Source organism: Cryptomeria japonica, chromosome 7 (genome assembly GCF_030272615.1).
Source record: "Cryptomeria japonica chromosome 7, Sugi_1.0, whole genome shotgun sequence".
Lineage (NCBI taxonomy): Eukaryota > Viridiplantae > Streptophyta > Pinopsida > Cupressales > Cupressaceae > Cryptomeria > Cryptomeria japonica.
In genome coordinates, this window is record NC_081411.1 from 297918512 (window position 1) to 297941447 (window position 22936).

Sequence of the window (22936 nt, forward strand, 5' to 3'; positions counted from 1 at the left end):
GAATTCATGCTTACAATATGAATTTGAAATAGTGTTGCAATTGAGTGGAGTTGAAGAAGTCTTTGTCATGTAGCTGGAGAATTTTAAGTTTACTTTCTTCCAATAAAATTCTAGACTTGGACTATTCCTTGGCAGCCCCTGCATTTGGAAACATAGTGAGAGAACTTGAAACAATATGTCTAAGTAAAACTTAAGCATTTTAGTCTCCTGGTGAACCAATTGATTAGAGAAAATAGCCATACGCCTGCATTTCCAAATGTTAAATAAAACATAATGTCTTATAGCATTAGCCACCACATTATTATGAATGCCAAGGCCCAAAACAATAACCACCTAGCCAAAACCAAGTCCAAAGAAAACAGTTTTGATAACCTTCCATTTCATTTTAACAAATGAACAACCCCAAAATATATGTTTAAGGCTCTCATCATGATGACAAAAAGGACACTTGATGAGTTGAACTATCATATATTTCAACCTATCCCCAATAGGTAGTTTGAAATGCAAGATCTTCCAAGCCAACAATTGAGCATTATCATCAGCACAAGACCTCCATATTTGATTACTCAGCTCCTCAGCCATGCCTTCTCATGCAGCTTGTGCATCTCCATTTTTTATTCAATCTTGGATTTAAGGGCATTCTCGAAAGGAGGCTTAAATAGATTTTCTTAAGAGGAAAGTAATAGAATGGAAACTTGGAAAACCACAACCAATCCTTGAGAAAACTACACTGCAAAGGGGAACAGAGTTTCATAACCAGCTCCTTTGGCACCAAAGAAATCACAAAGATTAAAAAAACCTTTAATGTTGTTGTTTAGCTAGAAACAATTTTTAGTCATGTCCCAAGAGAACCAGTCAAAATTATTAAAATCTCAAATGTCACCAAAGCAATGCACTCCTTTTTTGAAAAAGGTAACATCAACATGTCTAGGAAATGCAATAGCAAGGGATTGCTCTTGATGCTGTATTAACATGTTCCACCAAATGGAAGAGGAGGCAAAGCTGAACCCATGTTGCAAAGAATAGTCTTTCTAGTTCAAAAACTTGCAAACTGCTTGCCATGATTTCGAGATGGACTAAAGAGGAAAAGATGCTCTCAAGCCAAAGTAGGGAGCAAGAAGAATTTTATCGAACCGTCGAACATCATACCATTTTTTTTTATAGTAGCAAGATTAATCTGATGATAGAGCAAACATTTCCGCAGTTGTGTATGTACAGGATCATGGTGTGCAAAAACAGGCCCTTAAGTGGCAATGAAATTTCAAAAAATCAAAGTTATGCAACTTGACATGAAAAATTGAATAAGTTATGAAATTTATTTTTAAAATATGTAAGAAGAGAATCTATAGAAAACTAAGCTACTAGTTGTTTTTTGAAAAAAAAAAAAATCTTATTTGATAAAAATTTCAAATTTTCTATGCAGTGGTACAAAAATTTCAGGAAAAAGATAAGAAGTAGGTGTATGTCTGACCACCCTAATCACAATCAAATCATAATATTTTTTTATAAGATTTATAATATAAGTATTAGACTCATGTCCAGATGTGACATATATATTTTATAATTTTTTATAAAGTAAATAATTATTTATGAATTTTTTACTACAACTTTTCAAAAATTGAGAAACTCCTACATCTGGCCAACTTAACTTGGTCAAAACCTTATGAAATTCAATTGTTTTTAATTTTTCCCTATAGTAGACAAAGCATAGGATGTGACATATGTTTCAGATTCAAAAAATGTTATGTGGTTTGAAAGTTATGAGTATTTTTCAATCAGTCTATCAATCAGGACTTTTGTCAGAATTCAATAAGAAAATAAATAATAATTATTTATTAAAGTCAAAATAAGACAAGCCTTATATTGTTGGAAAGTTGAGAACATCCTTAAAAAATCATTTTTGTTTTATCAATTTTGGCTTTAAAAAAAGTCGTCAGCCACCAGTGTAAAGTCTAGAAAATCAAGGAATACTGAAAAACACGTTTTTTCAGTTGACTTTCCAGGCTTGTCACTTCCAAAGCAAATCCGAACCAAAAGATGGAGGGAAAAATTTATGTTTTAAAATCGGACATCCGATAAAATCAGATATCCAATAATGAAAAAATTAAAAAATATATTTTAGTAAATTGGGCATAACTTTTGCGTTTTATATATAAATTTTAATTTTTTACAGGCGTTGGAAAGGTAATTAAGAGCTCTATGCTATGGAATAAGTAGATTTTAAATCATTTGTTTTAAAAAATAATTATAATTCATTTAAATTCATCCTTCATTTTTAAAACATAAAAAACTCATGACTTTTTCATATGATTTCCCTATTGCATGAATTTTTGTAACAATCATCTCAAAATAAACTAATAAGTAATTAATTAGTAATAGAAAATTTATGAATTTTATTGAGTTCGATAAATTTTGATAAACCATGTTATCTATGTTTGTTCCTTTCTCCACCTCACTCCACCTATTTGTTTCTTCCTCCCTCTCTTTTGTCCATATTTATACATCTCTCTCTAGACCTATATCTCTAACTATCAATGAATACCTCATTCAATCTCTCAAGCTCTACAAGGTGCTTATATTTTTACCTCTTCATAATGTCCTCCTCTATGTCACTCTCTCTTCCCTAAGATCTAGACTAGTCTCTCTGCATTTCCTTCTCATCTCTAGCAACAAAATTTAGAGGGGACAAGGAGAGGCGTAGGGAAGTATCAAAAAAAGGAGAGGGTGAGAGAGGTGAGAAGGAGAGATTAATTGGGGGGAAGAGAGAGTGTGTGAGAGAGAGCTATAGGTAATTAGGTGGAAGGTGAAGAGAGAGAGGGATGGGGTGATTGGGGTGAAGAGAGAATGAGAGGGAGAGTTTGAGATTATTAGGGGGTAGGAGAAGAGGGGGAGAGGGGAAAGTATCAACACAAAGAGAAGAGAGATGGGGACAGAGGTGAAGAGAGACATAGAGAGTAATTAGGGGGTGGGGAGAGGGGGAGAGGGAAGTATCTATAAACCCATAGGAGGAGAGAGGTGATCAAGGGTAATTGAGGGAAAGAGAGAGTGTGTGAGAGAGAGCTATAGGTAATTAGGTGGAAGGAGAAGAGAGAGAGGGATGGGGTGATTGGGGTGAAGAGAGAATGAGAGGGAGAGTTTGAGATTATTAGGGGGTAGGAGAAGAGGGGGAGAGGGGAAAGTATCAACAAAGAGAGAAGAGAGATGGGGACAGAGGTGAAGAGAGACATAGAGAGTAATTAGGAGGTGGGGAGAGGGGGAGAGGGAAGTATCTATAAACCCATAGGAGGAGAGAGGTGATCAAGGGTAATTGAGGGAAAGAAATAATGTGAGAGAGAATTGGGTATATTTATCGGATAAGAAGAGAGGGAGAAGAGTAAGTATCAACAAAAGGAGAGAGGGAGAGATGTGGAGAGAGGTGAAGAGAGTGATAGAGAGAGAGGATAATTAGCAGAAGTAGAGGGGAAGAGGGAAGTATTAACAAAGAGATTGACTAGAGAGAGGGTAAGCAGGGGGCTCTCTCCCCATCTCTCCCCCCTCTTCCTTTGTTGATAATCCCTCCCTCTCTCTCCCCCCTCCCCTTCCCCTAATTACCTTCTCTCTAGACCTCTCTCTTTGAACCTCTCTCCTCATCTCTCCCTCTCTCCCTTTGTTGATACTTTCCCACCCCCCTCTCCTCCCAACACCTAATTACCCCCAACTCTCTCTAATTCTCTCTTCCCCAAATGTCATCTCTCTGTCATACCTATCCTTACCTCTAACTTTACCATATGACCCTTTAGGTGTCATTAGGGGTCATATTGTGTCCTAATGAGTCATATGGTGTCCTATGAACCCTTAGGACACCATATGATGTTGTTAGGGGTCATATGGTGTGCTAAGGGTTCATATTGTGTCTTAAAGGGTCATATGGTGTCCTATGACCACTTAGGACACCATATGACTCCTTAAAACACTATATGGTGTTGTTATGGTTCGTATGGTGTCCTAAGGGGTCATATGGTATCCTATGACCCCTTAAGACACCATACAAACCATAACAACACCATATAGTGTTTTAAGGAGTCATATAGTGTCCTATGACCTCCTATGACCCCTTAAGACACCATATGGCATTGTTAGGGTTTGTATGGTGTGCTAAGGGGTCATAAGATATCATATGACCACTGAGGACACCATATGACCCTTAAGGTGTCGTTAGGGGTCATATTGTGTCCTAAGGGGTCATGTATGGTGTCATATGACCCCTTAGGACACCATATGGTGACATCATGGATTGTATGGTGTCCTAAGGGGTCATATGTTGTCCTATGACCCCTTAGGACACCATACGACCCCTTCATATAACATCATATAACCCCTTCAGACACCATATGACCCCTTAGGTATCGTTAGGGGCCATATTGTATCCTAAGGGGTCATATGGTGGCTCGTGACACCATGTGACCCCTTAGGACACCATATCGTGTCATTATGGGTCTTCTTGTGTTCTAAGGGGTCATACAATGTTATATCGTATGGTGTCCTAAGGGGTCATATGGTGTCCTATGACCCTTTAGGATACTATGTGACCCCTTAGGTGTTGTCAGCGGTCGTATTGTGTTCTAATGGGTCATATGGTGTCCTATGACTCCTTAGGACACCATATGACCCATTGGGACACTTTATGGTGCTATGGGTCGTATGTTGTCCTAACGGGTCATATGGTGTCCTATGACCCCTTAGGACACCATTTGGTGTTGTCGTATGGTGTCCTAAGGGGTCATATGGTGTTCTATGACCCCTTAGGATACCATATGACCCCTTAGGACACCCTATGGTGTCGTTAGGGGTCGTATCTTGTGCTAAGGAGTCATATGACCCCTTAGGTGTCATTGGGATTTATTTTATGTCCTAAGGGGTTGTATTGTGTCCTATGGGGTTATATGGTGTCCCATGACCCCTTAGGACACTATACAATGTTGTTAGGGGTCATATTATGTCCTAAGGGGTCATATTGTGTCTTAAGACCCCTTAGGACACCACATGGTGTCATTATGGGTCGTGTGGTGTTCTAAGGGGCCATATGGTGCTCTATTAAGATACCCTATTATGTTGTTATGGGTCGTATGGTCTCCTAAGGGGTCATATGGTGTCCTACGACCCCTTAGGACACCATATGGTGTCATTATGCATCGTATGGTGTCTTAAAGGGTCATATGGTGTCTCATGAACCTTTAGGACACCATATGACACCATAGGACACCATATGATGTTATAAGTCTTATGGTGTTCTGAGGGGTCATATGGTGTTCTATGAGCCTTTAGGACACCATATGGTGTCGTTAGGGGTCGTATGGTGTGTTAAGGGGTCATATGGTATCATATAACCCCTTAGGACACCATATGACCCCTTAGGTATTGTTAGGGGTCATATTGTGTCCTATGACCCCTTAGGACACCATATGGTGTTGTTTTGGGGTTGTATGGTGTGCTAAGGGGTCATATTGTGTCAGAAGGGGTCACAAGACATCGTATGGCCCCTTAGACACCATATGATCCATTAGGTTTTTTTAGGGCTCATGCTATGTCCTAAGAGGTCATATGGTGTCCCATGACCCTTTAGGACACCATATGACCCCTTAGGACATCATATGGTATCGCTATGGGTCTTATGGTGTCTGAAGGGGTCATATGGTGTTCTATAACCCCTTAGGACACCATATGACCCCTTAGGACATTATATGACCCCTTAGGATACCATACAACCCCTTGGGACACCATATGGTATCGCAAGGAGTCGTATGGTGTCCTAAGGGGTCATATGATGTCCTATGAATCCTTAGGACACTATATGACCCATTAGGTGTCATCAGGGGTCTTATTGTATCCTAATGGGTCATATGGTGTCATATGACCCCTTAGGGCACCATATGCTTGGGAGACTATATGGTGCTATGGGTCGTATGGTGTCCTAAGGGGTCATATGGTGTCCTATGACACCTTAGGACATCATATGACCCCTTAGGATACCATTTGGTATTGTTATGTGTCGTATAGTGTCCTATGACCCCTTAGGTGTCATTAGGGTTTATTTTATGTCCTAAGGGGTCGTATTGTGTCCTAAGGGGTCATATGGTGTCCTATGACCCCTTAGGACACTAAATGACATCATTAGGGGTCATATTATGTCCTAAGGGGTCATATTGTGTCTTATGACACCTTAGGACACCACATGGTGTCGTTATGGGTCGTATGGTGTTCTAAGGGGTTATATGGTGTCCTATGACCCCTTAGGACACTAAATGACATCGTTAGGGGTCATATTATGTCCTAAGGGGTCATATTGTGTCTTATGACACCTTAGGACACCACATGGTGTCGTTATGGGTCGTATGGTGTTCTAAGGGGTCATATGGTGTTCTATGACCCCTTAGGACACTATTTTTATGTTGTTATAGGTCGTATGGTCTCCTAAGGGGTCACATGGTGTCCTATGACACCTTAGGACACCATATGGTTTTATTATGCATCGTATGGTGTCCTAAGGGGTCATCTGGTGTTCTATGACCCCTTAGGACACCATATGGTCTCATTAAGGGTCGTATGGTGTGCTAAGGGGTCATATATTGTCCTATGACCCTTTAGAACACCATATGACCCCTTAGGTATTGTTAGGCTTCATTTTGTGTCGTTATGGGTCATATAGTGTCCTATGACCCCTTAGGACACAATATGACCCCTTAGGTATTGTTTCGGGTCATATTGTGTCCTAACGAGTCATATAGTGTCCTACGACCCCTTAGGACACCATATGGTGTCATTTGGGATTGTATGGTGTGCTAAGGGGTCATATTGTGTCCTAAAGATTCCTAAGACATCATATAACCTCTTAGGACACCATATGACCCCTTAGATATCGTTAGGGGTCATATTGTGTCCTAAGGGGTCATATGGTGTCACGTCATATGGTGTCTCGTGACACCATATGACCCCTTAAGACACCACATCGTGTCATTATGGGTCTTCTTGTATTCTAAGGAGTCATATGGTGTTCTAAGGGGTCATATGGTTTTATATGACCCCTTAGGATACCATATGACCCCTTAGGACACCATATAGTGTCGTAAAGGGTCGTATGGTGTTCTAAGGGGTAATATGGTGTTTTATGGGGTCATATGGTTTTGTATGACCCCTTAGGACACTATATGACATTGTTAGGGGTCATATTATGTCCTAAGGGGTCATATTGTGTCTTGTGACCCCTTAGGACACCATATGGTGTTGTTATGGGCCGTATGGTATTCTAAGGGGTCATATGGTGTTCTATGACCCTCTAGGACACCATATTATGTTGTTATGGGTGGTATGGTCTCCTAAGGGGTCATATGGTGTCCTATGACCCCTTAGGATACCATATGACCCCTTAGGACACCATATGGTGTAATTATGTGTCGTATGGTGTCCTAAGGGGTCATATGGTCTTATATGACCCCTTAAGACACCATATGATCCCTTAGGACACCATATGGTGTTGTTAGGGGTCGTATGGTTTGCTAAGGGGTCATATGGTGTCTTATGACCCCTTAGTACACCATACAGTGTCCTTAGGGGTCATATGGTGTCCTATGACCCCTTAGGACTTAATAAGACCCCTTAGGCGTTGTTAGGGGTCATATTATGTCCTACGACCCCTTAGGACACCATATGGTGTTGTTAGGGGTTGTATGGTGTGCTAAGGGGTCATATTGTGTTCTAAAAGTTCCTAGGACATCATATAACCCCTTAGGACACCATATGACCTCTTATGACACCATATCGTGTCATTATGGGTCCTCTTGTGTTCTAAGGGGTCATATGGTGTTATATGACCCCTTAGGATACCATATGACCCCTTAAGAAATCATATGGTGTCGTAAAGGGTGGTATGGTGTCATAAGGGGTCATATGGTTTCCTAAGGGGTCATATGGTGTCCTATGACCCCTTAGGACACTATATGGCATTGTTAGGGGTCATATTATGTCCTAAGGGGTAATATTGTGTCTTATGACCCCTTAAGACATTACATGGTGTCATTATGGGTCATATGGTGTTCTAAGGGGTCATATGGGGTTCTATGACCCTCTAAGACACCATATTATGCTGTTATGGGTTGTATGATCCTCTAAAAGGTCATATGGTGTCCTATGACCCCTTAGGACACCATATAGTGTTATTATGCATCGTAAGGTGTTCTAAGGGGTAATATGGTGTTCTATGACCCCTTAAGACACCATATGACCCCTTAGGACACCATATGGTGTGCTAAGGGGTCATATGGTGTGCTAAGGGGTCAAATGGTGTCCCATGACCCCTTAGAACACCATATGACCCCTTAGGTGTCGTTAGGTGTCATTTTGTGTTATTAGGGGTCATATGGTGTCATATGACCCCTTAAGACACCATATAGTGTCGTTAGGGGTCATATGGTGTCCTATGACCCCTTAGGACATAATATGACTCCTTAGGTGTTGTTAGGGGTCATATTGTGTCCTAATGGGTCATATGGTGTCCTACGACCCCTTAGGACACCATATAGTGTCGTTAGGGTTGTATGTTGTGCTAAGGGGTCATATTGTGTCCTAAAGGTTCCTAAGACATCATATAATCCCTTAGGATACCATATGACTCCTTAGGTATCATTAGGGGTCATATTGTGTCCTAAGGGGTCATATGGTGTCTTCTGACACCATATGACCCCATAGGACACCATATCATGTCATTATGGATCTTCTTGTGTTATAAGGGGTCATATGGTGTTATATAACCCCTTAGGATACCATATGACCCCTTAGGACACCATATGGTGTCGTAAGGAGTCGTATGGTGTTTTGAGGGGTCATATGGTGTCCTATGATCCCTTAGGACACTATATGATCCCTTAGGTGTCATCATGAGTCATATTGTGTCCTAGTGGGTCATATGGCATTCTATGACCCCTTAGGACACCATATGCCCCTTGGGACACTATATGGTTGTATGGGTCATATGGTGTCCTAAGGGGTCATATGGTGTTCTATGACCCCTTAGGACACCATATGACCCTTTAGGATGCTACATTGTGTCATTAGGGGTCGTATGGTGTCCTAAGGGTTCACTTGATGTCTTAGGACCCCTTAGGACACCATATAGTGTCATTAGGGGTCTTATTGTGTCTTAAGGGGTCATATGGTGTTTTATGACCTGTTAGGACACCATATGACCCCTTAGGAGACCATATGGTGTTGTTAGGGATCATATTGTGTCCTAAGGGGTCATATGATGTTCTATGACCCCTTAGGACATGATATAACCCATTAGGAGACCATATATACTAAGTTTCACATAAGGAGAGATATAAGGGTGAAGAGAGATGAAGAACTAAAGAGAGGGAAAATAAATAAAGGACAAGGACATAAATAGAGATATAGATATTAAGGAGTATGAAGTGAGAGGGATAAAAACTAAAGGACAAGGATGGATAGAAAGAGGTAGATATATCTAGATATTAAAAAGGAGAGAGGATGATAGAGATAAACAATGAAGATAAAGGGAGAGGGAGATGAATAGATATAGAGAAAGAGAGAGGTAAAGACAAAGATAAATATATGAAGAGATGGAGAAAAAAGGATAGAAAAGGGTAAAGAGAGAGATAAAAAAAGGAAGAGATAGAGAGATATAAAGGAAGAGAAATATTGATAGATAGTGAAAGAGAGTGAGAAAGAGAGATAGAGATTATAGATAGGGATAGATAGAGAGGGATAGATAGAGAGGGAGAGAGAGAAAGAGGAAGATATAGAGATATATAAAGGCATGATAGAGAAGGATGTGGGGAGAGAGCTGGATATATATAAAGATGGAGAAAATAAAGAGATAAAGGTAGAGAAAGGGAAAGATACTTCAAGAGGGCGATAGAGGAAGAGACAGAGAAGTAGATTAATCATGTATAGAGGAAGATATATAAAGATAGAGGAACATATAAAAAGAGAAATTGATAGGGAAAGAGATGGAGATGTGAAGATGGAGATAGAGATAGATATGGATAGAAAGTGATAGAGAGAGTAAGACAAATGGAGGGAGAGATGGAGTGAATAAGTGAGATTTAGAGATAATGAGATATAAATATACATGAAGATGGATCTATAGGGATATAGAGATAGAGGGGAGAAGATAGAGAGAGAAAGGAGGTGATAGAGACAAGTAATATATAAGTATAGGTAGGATAAGGTAGAGGAGGGAGATAAATAGAGAGAAGAGATATTATTAGAGATAAATATAGATATAAGGAGTGACAATGATGGAGTGGGAGAGGGAGAGATAGGAATAGAAAGATGGAGATATATGCAGAGATGCATGTAACTTGGGAATTTATTTATCTAGATAGGATGAGAAAATAAGTGACATAAGTAGAGAAGAAAGAGATAGATAAAATATATTATATAAGTATAGATAGACAAGTTGTTAGAGTATTCGGGTATTTACTTGATTAATTAAACAATATTTGTTTAATTATTTAAGTTCCCTTTATCTCTTTTACACTTAAGCTAACTTTAGGTGCATAATAATTAATTCTTTTTATTAATTATTATGTGCAAACCTAGGTTTTTTCTTTTAGGGTTTCTTGACCTATTAAAGGTTGAGTTATTTCTTTTCATTGTAAGAAGGATTATTATTGACAATACATTTTTGGAGATTATTGAGCTCTCATCTTTTGGAGCATATTTTACCTATGTTTTTGTTCCTTTTGTGATTTGCTTCCTTGCTTCTCTTTTTAACAGGTTTTTAGCTTGCAGAGATCATTTGGGCTCCTATGGTGTTATATTTTCTCAACTCCAACATGGTATCAGAGCTTTAGATCAGCAACTATCTGTTCTTGTTTTGAGAATTTTTGCATTGGAAGCAGATCTGGGGTTTCAGATTTTTTTTTTACGTACTTAGGGATTGGCCTTTTTTTTACTGAGCACTTTGGGCCTAAACGGACCTCACCATAGTGCTCAGAAGGGCAAAAAACCCCTATGGTCATAAAATTTGACCTATTTTGGTTCTTGAGCCTCTGGGAGTATTTTTCTCAGATCCAGGTCATACGACCCTAGCATGCAAATCGAGAAAAAAATTTCAAAAAAAAAATATTTTGCCTTTTTACGACATGCAGGCCGGATTTTGATTTGTTTGAAAAAAAAATAAAAAAAAATCACACCCCACAGTGAAAAGCAAGTTTTTTTTTTTTTTTTTGGGGGGGGGGGGGGGTGGGGGGGTTCCCATGGTACGCAGGGTATCATGGGGCCCCTGCCATGTTGCAGGCCCCGTACAACCACCGCCGACAGCTTTCCCTGGCCCCCGTCGCTGTTCCTTTGGCCCTCGCCGCCGGTCTCTGGCCCCCTGTCGGCTCCCAACCCCCCGCCACCGATCTTTGGCCCCTTGCCAGCTCCCGGTCCCCCGTCGGCCTCCCTGCAACCATCGGCGGCCTAGCGGCTCTGCCTGCCTCCGTCGGTCCGCTCTGCCCGACCACCCTGACCATCGCTGGTCTACCCGCCCGTCGAAAATCGGTCGACTATCGGCCGACCACCACCCAGCCACTGGAGCTCTGCCTGGCTACCGCCTAGCCACTGGGGAGCCACCAGCCCACCATTGGAGCACCGCTCCCTGGCCACCTCCACTTGAATAGCCACCAGACTACCTTTTTTGCCTCTTTCAAAGGGGGGGTTTGATTTTTTGGCCATATCTTGGGCATACGGAGTCATTTTTTCAAAAATGAATAGGCGTTAGAAAGCTGGTTCCGAGATGAACCTTGTCATGTTGGTAATTTTTTTCAATTTTGCTATTTGACTATGTTTTGTTCTAGTCAAAGTGAGGTCTCTTTTTTGCACTCCAGGAGACGTAGAATGAGCATTCGAACTTCATTTTTCAAAAACTTTATATTTTCGGAAAGAATGTGCTATGTAATTTCCATCCATATGAGTTTTATTTCCAGATTATGCTCCATGCATATTTTTTTTTTTTTTTTTCTTTTCAGCACTCTGGTAGATATCTTGGTTGTTTCAGGTCCTGGGATCTCTTCTCTGGGTAGGATGTCTCTATTTTGGTTCTTGTTTCTATTTCCAATCTTCTTATCATTGTATCTTATATTTATGCAAACACTCTGAGATAAAGTGCCATCATGCATTGTTTACTTGGGATCTTGCACATCTTGTGCCTTGTTGTACATGCACTATTGATAATGTGCCATGAGGGGGTTGATGTTTGCCTTGTTTGCAATCTACCTTTTTGCACTGAGTGTTCCTTCCATGACATTTGCCTCATGATGTGTGTCAAGTGAATGTTCCTTCCACGACGCCATGTACTATCTCAACACCTTTGATGTTCCTGGTTCTTCATCATGCAATTCTTCTTGACCATTCTTTTCAGTGTTCCTATCCCTTTCCTTTTTTAGTATTATGGGGAGATTTGTCCTGTTGGTTCTAATGCTTCTTTGGTTAGATTGATCAGCTCTTCAGGCTTTGGTGTTTTCATGCCATCTGTATCTTTGATTTCAGTTGTTTGCCTTGTTTGCCTTCTGATTTGAGTAGTGTCATTTGAGGGCACTCATACAGATTACAGTCTTCTCTACCTGGTCATGTTCTCTTTCAATGGAGGTTCTTTAGCTCAACAGTTATTCTTCGACAGAGTTTGTAGGTTCTTCATGCTTCAATGGTGTTCTTTTCCATCTCTTTTTGGAGTAGAGTTTTGTTCCCACGTGGTTTTCTCTATTTCTCCAGTTCATAGAGATTTCATTGTATTTGGGTAGCTGATCAGGCCTTGTTGTTGGGACCCATCTTTATTGCTTTCAGTAGTTGTTCAAGGTTTTAGCTTCTCCCTAAGTCTAGCTTAAGGGGGGGTGTTAGAGTATTCAGGTATTTACTTGATTAATTAAATAATATTTGTTTAATTATTTAAGTTCCCTTTATCTCTTTTACACTTAAGCTAACTTTAGGTGCATAATAATTAATTCTTTTATTAATTATTATGTGCAAACCTAGGTTTTCCCTTTTAGGGTTTCTTGACCTATTAAAGGTTGAGTTCTTTCTTTTCATTGTAATAAAGATTATTATTGACAATACATTTTTGGAGATTATTGAGTTCTCATCTTTTGGAGCATATTTTTCCTGTGTTTTTGTTCCTTCTGTGATTTGCTTCCTTGCTTCTTCTTGTAACAGGTTTTTCAGCTTGCAGAGATCATTTGGGCTCCTGTGGTGTTGTATTTTCTCAACTCCAACACAAGTGATAGATAAAGGAGGTGATAGGAAAAAATGAGACTTTGTATGCAAAATTTGTGAGTATTTAAAGTTTTAAAATTGAAGGACTAACTTCAAATGATTATAATTAATTTTTGTTCTATAATATCATCAAACTACATTATCCATTTGATAGGTCTTTGAATTACCTTTCCAACGCTTGTAAAAAATCAAAATTTTGATAAGAAACGCAAACGTTATGCCCATTTTACTAAACTATATTTTTTATGTTGAGAAAAACGGATTTCCGATTTGAAAAAAGTATGACATCACAATGGTGACATCATAAATCAGATATCTGATATTAACGGATATCTGATTTGGTTTGGTATTGCCAAACCAAAGTCAAATTTTGGTCGACCCAAACAAAAAGTCAAAAGCGGATTTTGGCGTGTTTGGAAAGGTTTAAAACACTTTTTTTTTTCCATTGCCACTTTTTGGCCCCCCATGATCTTGCACATACCCATTTCATCTCCAGAAACAACCTTGACTATCCTTTTGGCAACTAGACAAATGCCTTGAGTTTTGGGATCTAATATAGACCCAAAACACCTTTGGCTTTGGGTTGGATGCAATGTAGCTAGGAAGTAGACTTAAAACCAGCTTTTCCATCCCAACTAGACCATAAAAACTGACAAATGATTTTAATAAGGTCCTCATACCCCTTCTTGGAAGGAATCCAACAAGATGAAAAATAAACATGTGAAGCAATGAAAATACAGTTCACTACTTGAACTTTTCCATCTAGTGACAAAAATTTATTATCCCAATTCCTAAATTTGTTCTTCATCTTAGAAATAAACCAACTCCACATTTCAGAAAGAGGGCCACCCAGACCAAAAGGAATGCCCAAATATCGAATAATTTGACCATGCTTAATATGCTTCCAATCTTCAGGGATCCATTGAGGCACATGATCAGACTATATTAAAAGAAATTAGTTTTTGAATAAGCAATCATAGACCCTGACCCTGAGGAGTATAAGTTTAAGACCTCAAGGACATTGTTGATTTCCTATTTTGAATTCTAGAGAAAGAGCATGCTAGCATTAGAAAAATGAGAGTTAAGAACAACCATATTGTTAGGAATGGAGATGTCGTTAATCAAATTCATTTGCTATAGGTTTGCAACAGGTATCCAAGAGTATATGTAGCAAGAACATAGAGAAATGGTACTAAATGATAGCCCTGTTTGATAGAGCATTGAAGAGGGAATAAATCAAATGAATTATTAACTACCAATCGATCATTGAATTTTGAAAAAACATTTGCACATGCTTACACAATTTCAAACCAAAACCCAACCATTGTAGCATTTTAAGGATAAATCTTCATCGCATACTATTGGAATCAATGAACATTGAGAGGGTGGGGGCGGGGGGTGAATTAGTGTTTTGTAATTGACAAACTTATTAAACTGATTCTTAAACCACCATATGCATGAGAATGAATGTAAAGTGTAGAAACATAAAGCAATCAACCACACAACAATAACACCAAGATTTTTACGTGGAAACCTGGAAAGGGAAAAACCATGGTGGGATTTGAACCCACAATAATATTATATTATGGCCAGGAGTATGATAAAATTACATAAAGGGAATGCACTTGCATTCAGGCACACTACCTAGAGCTCACTACTCAAATACAAAAGGGCTACAAATCGGAGGAGGAAGTCTCACCACCTTACAAGTTATTATGATTGATTACAATAATGAATGAAATGAAAAACAACATCTACATATGCCAAAAAGCAGTTCTGGTTAGGCTCAAATTGACTTCTAGAACTGTTCTGCTTATCTACTTTGTTTTCCTGCTTTGTCATATATCGGAGCACCAAAATCTTCACTCAGATTTACCAATATTCACACATTTGCTCATACAAACTTCTCACACTTATCTCATACACCAAAATGCTCAAATGAATCAGTCTTATATATCTGCATCAACAAAATGAATCATTTTTCATGTCGGCTTCTAGAAACTGCATAACACACAACATGAAATGTGTAAGCTTAAGTCGACTCAATCTGTCCACAAATCCATATGCAAACCTAAAAAGAATGATAAGAAGCTTCACACAAGTCAGCCCAATCACCTTGAACATGAAACTAGTCACCGAAATCAACCAAAAGATTCTGCATCACATGTTACACCAAAATAACTCTGCTCTTCTTGAATTACCAGATACCAGACCTTCAATCTAGCTCATGAATCAACACCGAATATCAGGATTATAGAATAATCTACCTTGAACCTCGAATCATTTTCCTCTATCACCGCAACCAAAGTTACACAACCAAAATCAACATATGCACAGGGTAAGTGCACTATGTTGGCATATGTGCAGAGCTTTATGACATGATGATATTGTATGTTGTTATTGATGTCAATATGCTGAAGTATGAACCAGTATATTGATATAAGCAAACTAGCAAGAGAACTGGTATGATGATGTGAACTGGTACATATATGAAAAAGTGAAGCAGTATGTTTGTTCAAGGTGAACCGGTATGTTGGAATGAGAACCGATATATGGGAAGTTTTGTATCGGGGTTTCATTTGGCATGACTACCGGTTGGTAGTCTCAGCTTCAGGGTTTCCAGTTGATGCATTCCAAGCCTGTGTGATTCAACTGATGACATCTTGTGACGAGTTAGCATTGTAATGAAAGATCATATCGTGTTGCCACGTCATCCTTGTGCGCATGAAGGATTTCCTTGAGGATCTTGCATGGAAATTGATCCTATCTACCTCAGGAATGTGTGAAGTCTCTGTAAATGGTGGAGAGCATGTGATGGGTTATCGGCTTCCTGAAGTAGCAAAGAATGAACATTGGAGAACGTCTTGAGACCTGTTCAAGACTATTGCATTCAATGCAGTGTGATTAACGGCCAAGATTGAACCAACTGAATTGTTAAACCTAAATGTTTAGGGTTTAGGGTTTATGCTACCGACCTATCTGTTTCCTATAAGGTTGATGATGTTTTTTATTTTGAAGTTGTTGGCAAATGTTATATGTGTATTCAAGTGAAGAGATACTTGATTCTTGCTAGACCGAAGAAGTGTGTTGGTACCTGCAGAGTGTGATTGCAGAAGCAAAGGAGCTAAAGAGGATCTGTCTTGGCATTGTGTGCTATTATCAGATTAGTGTATTACTTGTTGACTTCTAACCATTTCAACAGATGGAAAATCCCTTAACCGGGTAGCTTTAACAGGCTTTTGTGTAAATCCTTTAACAGGGTGACTCAATTCAATGAGTTCTTCAAATCCTCTTGCGAGGTAACCTTTAACAGGGTTCTAACCTTTAACTAGGTATTTAGCCATCCCTTAACCGAGTGATCCCTAGCAGGATCCGTTCCTAGCAGAACCTATTGTAAAAGTCTTTAACCGGACTAGGCTCCTAACAGAGTAGACTTTAGAAGAGTTCAAAGAATAGCTTGTGGGTATTCATCCCCACCGTGGTTTTTCCCTGTTGGGTTTCCACGTGAAAAATCAGTGTGTCATGTGTGATGCTTTTCATGTGGTGGTTTAGTGTTTTATGTTAAGTGGTAATGCAAGTTGATTCAATGGTCATAAGTATTTTTGATGTAGTACTTGCTTAAGCATTTGGGTGAAGTTGTGAGAAGGTATTAGGTCTTGAATTGATCTGGGTGTTACCGGTTTGTGTTTTTCATAGTCTCACTGTGTTTTATCGATAGTGTCATGACTGAGATCGGTAATGCTGCTTATCGATTAGTGCAGTCTCTGTTGTTTGAATTGCGAATAAAGTTTGTGCCTGTATTGATTCACCCCCCCTCTTAGTATCGGTTTGGTACTAACTATTCATCATTATTCATCACACTAAGATGGTGAACAAAAAAGTGGCCACATGCAAAAAAAATTGAAATTTTTCAAAACTCGTGCATGTTCTATGAAATTTAAAAACGTGCTAGGCTTGGTAACACCAAGCCTAGCCAAAAATAATAAAAAAACAAAAGTTTCCTCAAAACCCATACAGGTTTTGAGGAACATTATATTTAATAATAAAAAACAAGTTCCTCAAAACTCGTAAGGGTTTTGAGGAACAATTTCTCATAACCCGTATTGGTTATACAAAACTAGAAGTTTTGGCCTTAGGTCTACATAACCCATACGGGTTATGAAGAAATAGGAACCAAAGAGGAAGTGGAGAGAGAGAGAGAGAGAGAGACGAGAGAGAGAGAGAGAGAGAGAGAGAGAGAGAGAGAGAGAGAGAGAGAGAGAGAGAGAGAGAGAGAGAGAGAGAGAGAGAGAGAGAGAGAGAGAGAGAGAGAGAGAGGGTAGGAATAGAGCAATAGAGTAGGATAAGTTGAGGGGCAGAGAGAGAGTTAGAGAGAGAGAGAGAGAGAGGGATAGCATAGGATAAGGAGAGGGGCAGGGAGAGAGAGTTAGAGACAGAGAGACAATGTGTACCAAATATGGGCATGAGTAGGGAGTTTGTTGTGAATTGGATCAACAACCTAATAGAGTTATCAAATTCTTCATTAATCATGTTTGTTGGATTGGATGAAAGGACTGAAATACAAAGAGGGGGGGTGAATTAGTATTCCCACAAATTCTAAAACTTTCTCTCAACTTCTTAACCTTTTACTAATATATCAAATTTATCAATTAAGCACATCAACATGAAATAGAAAATGTAGAATAAACCTGAAAACACAACCACAAATGGAACACTAGGATTTATATGTGAAAAACCCAAATGGGAAAAACCACAAAGAGTGTTAGCTCTTAAGATAAAATAACTAGTTATATAGTGTTTACAAAATGGGTGGCTCATCGTCAAATTACAAAAATGGCTCATTGCCAAAATGATCACTACGAGATTACAAAGGCATCTTACTACCAAAATGCTCACTGCAACAAGTATAAATGAACTAAAGAAAGTTGTATCTCCAAATGCATGAAATCAATTCCAGATTAAGCTCAAATCACAACTCAAAAAACTTGAAAAAGATCCGATAAAAGATTTATCTACCACTATCCACAAACATCTACAGTAGATCCGGTGAAGGATTACTGCAACACTGCTCTCCACTCTGACTCTGCTCCAACTGCTTCATTGTCTACACCTTGCACTTCACACACTACTTCATACCACTCATGCCTCATCTTCTATCCATACTTTCTATATATAGTGGAAATCTTAGACATTGAGATAATATACCGGCCAAGCTCAACACGTTATTCAATGAATATTTAATCCAAAATAATGATAACCAAGTCGAACTCCACAAGATCTCTACACACTTCCTTTACACAATTCATTCACTGATGCATATATCTTGATTACCAAGATAGAACAATGGTCAATTGGACCCATAGATGCTGACCCATAAACACAAAACTCCAATCAAAACAACACCAAACTCCAAGATACAAATGCAATGCATACCACAAATATTGAACTAGGAGACCTAAAAGATACAAATGAAATAGCTGATACCAAAACACACAACTGATACTAGGATCACAATAAACATAACTTGGGATTTTGGAGATGAAGATCTTTAGTAAATGACTCTAGTACATATATTCTACACCTTATTGCATCATATCCCAACAATACCAAAATTGCATACATCATCTGCACATACCAACTATGCATACATATACAACATCTGGACCAAACTAGATAACTGGTTTGACATCAATGATAACAATGACAATAATGACAATATTCACACAAGTCTAAAAATCTTACAATGGCTTGGCCAGTTGCGATCATTAGAAAATTCTAATCAAAATAGTATTTGATCAAAAATACAAATTTGCATAATATAATTGCTTTTAAGTGATTTTTTTTTCTATAAAAGAATATTAAAAAGATATATTAAGAGGATCAAACCAGTAAAAATTGTGTAAAAATCTGTTGTGATTTGCAGATTTTGTGTTTTTAATCAAGTGCTCTTTGTATGCAGAATAGATGGTGTATAATAAACCTCTATTGATACTTTTGGGTTTTTGGTTTGGAGGTGCCTTTATTAGGTTGTTGTTTTATATTGTATATATATTTTTATTTTAATTAATATATGTATCTTTTTAATAAATAAAAATTATTGTAAATATAGTAAATTGTTTAAAATAAATAAATAGACCGATTGATAAAGTCAACAAGCATATTGGTGAATTGAAATGTTATTTTATAACTTAAACCTAATGTCTAGTTGTATATTATTTTAGGAATAATAATTACGAATTAATGTTAATGTCAAATATAATTTAGATGTAGATATATAGAAAATTAGTGTTTACAATGTGATAAATATTATAAATTTTGTGTAATTTGAGACATTTATCTGTTTTGGATTTAAGTTATTGAGGATCGAACTTGAACACTATTTAGGAATGAAATATAGCATCTGAGAATGATTTAGTAGAAATTTGCAAACAATAATACCTTGTCTTTGTCTTCTCTATATCTAATTATGCTAAGGAAATGTTTATAAATATCTTAGAGGGGTTTGTTAGATTAGGGTCTCCTAGTTCAACCCTTGATTAGATTAGCTTTATTCTTATCAATGAATAATCAAAGATGGCATTCTTAATCATGTAGACAGTTGTAGGGTAGTAAATTGTATCCCTTTATAAATTCACACTCATTGGTGGTTTTCCTTCATGCCCTTGATTCATGCTTGTTTGTCTTTGATGAATATCCAGAATACTAAGAGGGGAGGGGTGAATTAGTATTCCCTTGAACTTATTTAGACTTATAAGCAACCAATTGCATAACATAATATAAATAGAATAAAGGAAACTGACATAAAACACATGACACCAAATTTATACGTGAAAAACCCAACATGGGAAAAACCACAGAGAGAGTGATCTCTCAAGTATAGTGTAATATGTAACCGATTACACAATACAAGGGGTGGCTCACTGTCGGTGGGGCTCATTATCAATGGGGCTCATTGCCCAAATACAAAAAGGCTCACCACTGGATAGTAGGCTTAAAGCCAAAGTAAAAAAATGAACTACTAGAATTGCATCTGACATATGAATGCCCATGAAATATAGCTCTTTTGAAGTACAAAAACTCTTTTATATCCACTGTACATATACTATCCAACAACATTCACATTCACAATGTTGCACATATACTGCCCAATAACATTTATACTCACAATCTTTTCGCATATACAATATGTACACATTAGTTGTTTTTCAACAACCATATCCTTTTCTTGCACAAATCATTGTTTATATATCCGCACCAAAAAATTTGATAAGTTGGCTCAATCGGAGAAGGGACGAGACCAAAATATCCACACGCAACTACAAAATGACTTCATAAGATGTCGGTTTCAATATTAACTCCAAAATACCTTTTAGAATATGCTTTCTTCATATCTGGATAGGATGAGATCCAAAACCTACCATGTAGAGCATTTCTGGATGGGACCAGACCTAAAATGCCTTATTGGATCACAAAACTTCATGAGATAAATGCAAAAACAAGTATACATACTTTGCACTTATAATACACCAGAGTAAACAACCAAACCATAATATAAGTCGGAACAAACTACGTCAATGACATGCATGCCAGACCAAACACCATCAATGACATCAATGACAACTAACTAACAATCTCTCCCTTTGTCATTGATGGCAACATAAAGTAATAATACATAGGTTTTCTCAAAAGAAAACTGAAATTAAAAAAACTAACTAAAACTATCTGAAAGTGTCACACAAATAACATAACATCGCAATACTCCCTCTTTGATAGCAATCACAAAGGGCAAAAACCAAGAAAATAAATGTTCATAAACTTAACTTCTCCTAAGTGAGACAAACAAAGTCAATTGGAGAATTGCTTAATCTTTTGAACATGCATGGTCCAAGAGTCTTTATGCTTGACCCAATTTGAGATAGCCTTTGTCAAGAACTCAATCTGCACCTGCAAGGGCACATGCATCTATTCTTCTTTTTGTATCGAACTAGGGTTAGAATATTTTAACTATAAAGATTTTGAAAGAGAATGGTTCATTATTGATATGCTTTCACTGCTCATGTCCTGCAATTGAGCTAACAAAATAATGATGTCATCTCTTTGTTGCTGCAACTCATAACATTTTTTGTGTAGCTCTTCAATAACCAATCTGTTGGAACTGAATAGATCTTGGGATAATTGATAGTTGGCATAAGCCTACAAGATCTTGTATTCAATAATGTTCATTTTATCCTTAATACTTTTTGTGGTGTCTATCCACTAAAGATTGTATGAGAAAAGTACATCCCCGTTTGATAAATATGATTGACTTGAGATATGAGTTGAGTGATTTGTTGATGTATGGCCTCACATTTACCCTTAAATTCTTGTAACAACTTCTCTTTGTCTTCTTCTCTATCTTTCTCATATTTTTCCTTTAATATTTCTAAATGATTTTTCAAAAAACTAATAAAAATTTACATTTGTTAGCATCCAGTTCTAATTGACACTCATGCATAGCAACATGAAATGCAGTAAGCAATTATTCAACAATTTTATCTTTCTTTTGACATTCACCTAAAAAGTCTCATCTGGAAGAAGATAGGAAAGCCTCTCCAATTTGATATTTATATACGAGATCAACTTTATAAAAATCAACTACCAGCTTGGAAGAAGTTATGGGTTGAATGTTCAAGGATGAAGCGAACAGACTCTTCCAGGAGTCATCAATTGTACCATAACTGGTACCAATCACAATGCTAGTCTCAAACACTTTTCCACTTGAGTTATTTCCTGAAGTTTCTGTCTTATCTTCTGATGTAGCCTTGGTCTCAAATTCACTATTCTTTTGATTAGTTGTCATTTGTTCTTCCTGACCTTTGTCACTTGATCTTCCAATCTCTTTATCCTTTCTAGAATCAATGTTTGTCGGAGGATCAACAAAAGTTCCATGTGCATCCATTACATCACTTGTAATAGGCATATTATTTATATTGTCAGTATTCACATTCTTAGACTCACCCATAGGGTACCAAAATCAGTAGTGGGTAGCATACCATGATTCGTAGCTATAGTCATTACCTTTTCAGTCATTTTATCCTTAATTTTTTCCTTAGCATCAGGATCACCTAACATAAGATTACCCAAAAATTTCTTTGTCCTCAATTTAGTCTTACAGGCTTCTATAAGACTTACTTTATATTCTTTTGAAAGGGAAAAACCAACAAAATCAAACACCTAATCCTTAATAACTTTTTCTTCCTCTCTTGCAATTTGTCTAATTCCATAATTCAACTAGCATATCTTTTCTAATTTTTTTTGCAACAACATCTACCTTAACACAATAAAAGGATTTCACTATACTATTTTTATCTTCATTATTGGCCTCATTGTAGAGATCACCTACCTCTTTTGGGCTCTCTCCTTATGCAATAGATTCAAATAGGCAGTTTGCATCAAGGGGTCTCTTAAATTTATTGAACTTTGGCTCCCAGATGTGTATCTGGTATTTCTTTGGTTCTTCTTCTTCTTCCTTCGAGTCAATTTCTATTGTTTTCCTCTTTGCTTCTTTCAACTTCTTTCCTTTCGGGGAATCTGATCGAGGAAGTACCTTTAGATCCTTTTGTTTTGCAGAGGCTTTGAATGAGCCAACAAGTCTTCCAAAACACCTATACTCAGTAACCTCCTCTTCAGTTTAATTTTCTTTAGCCAT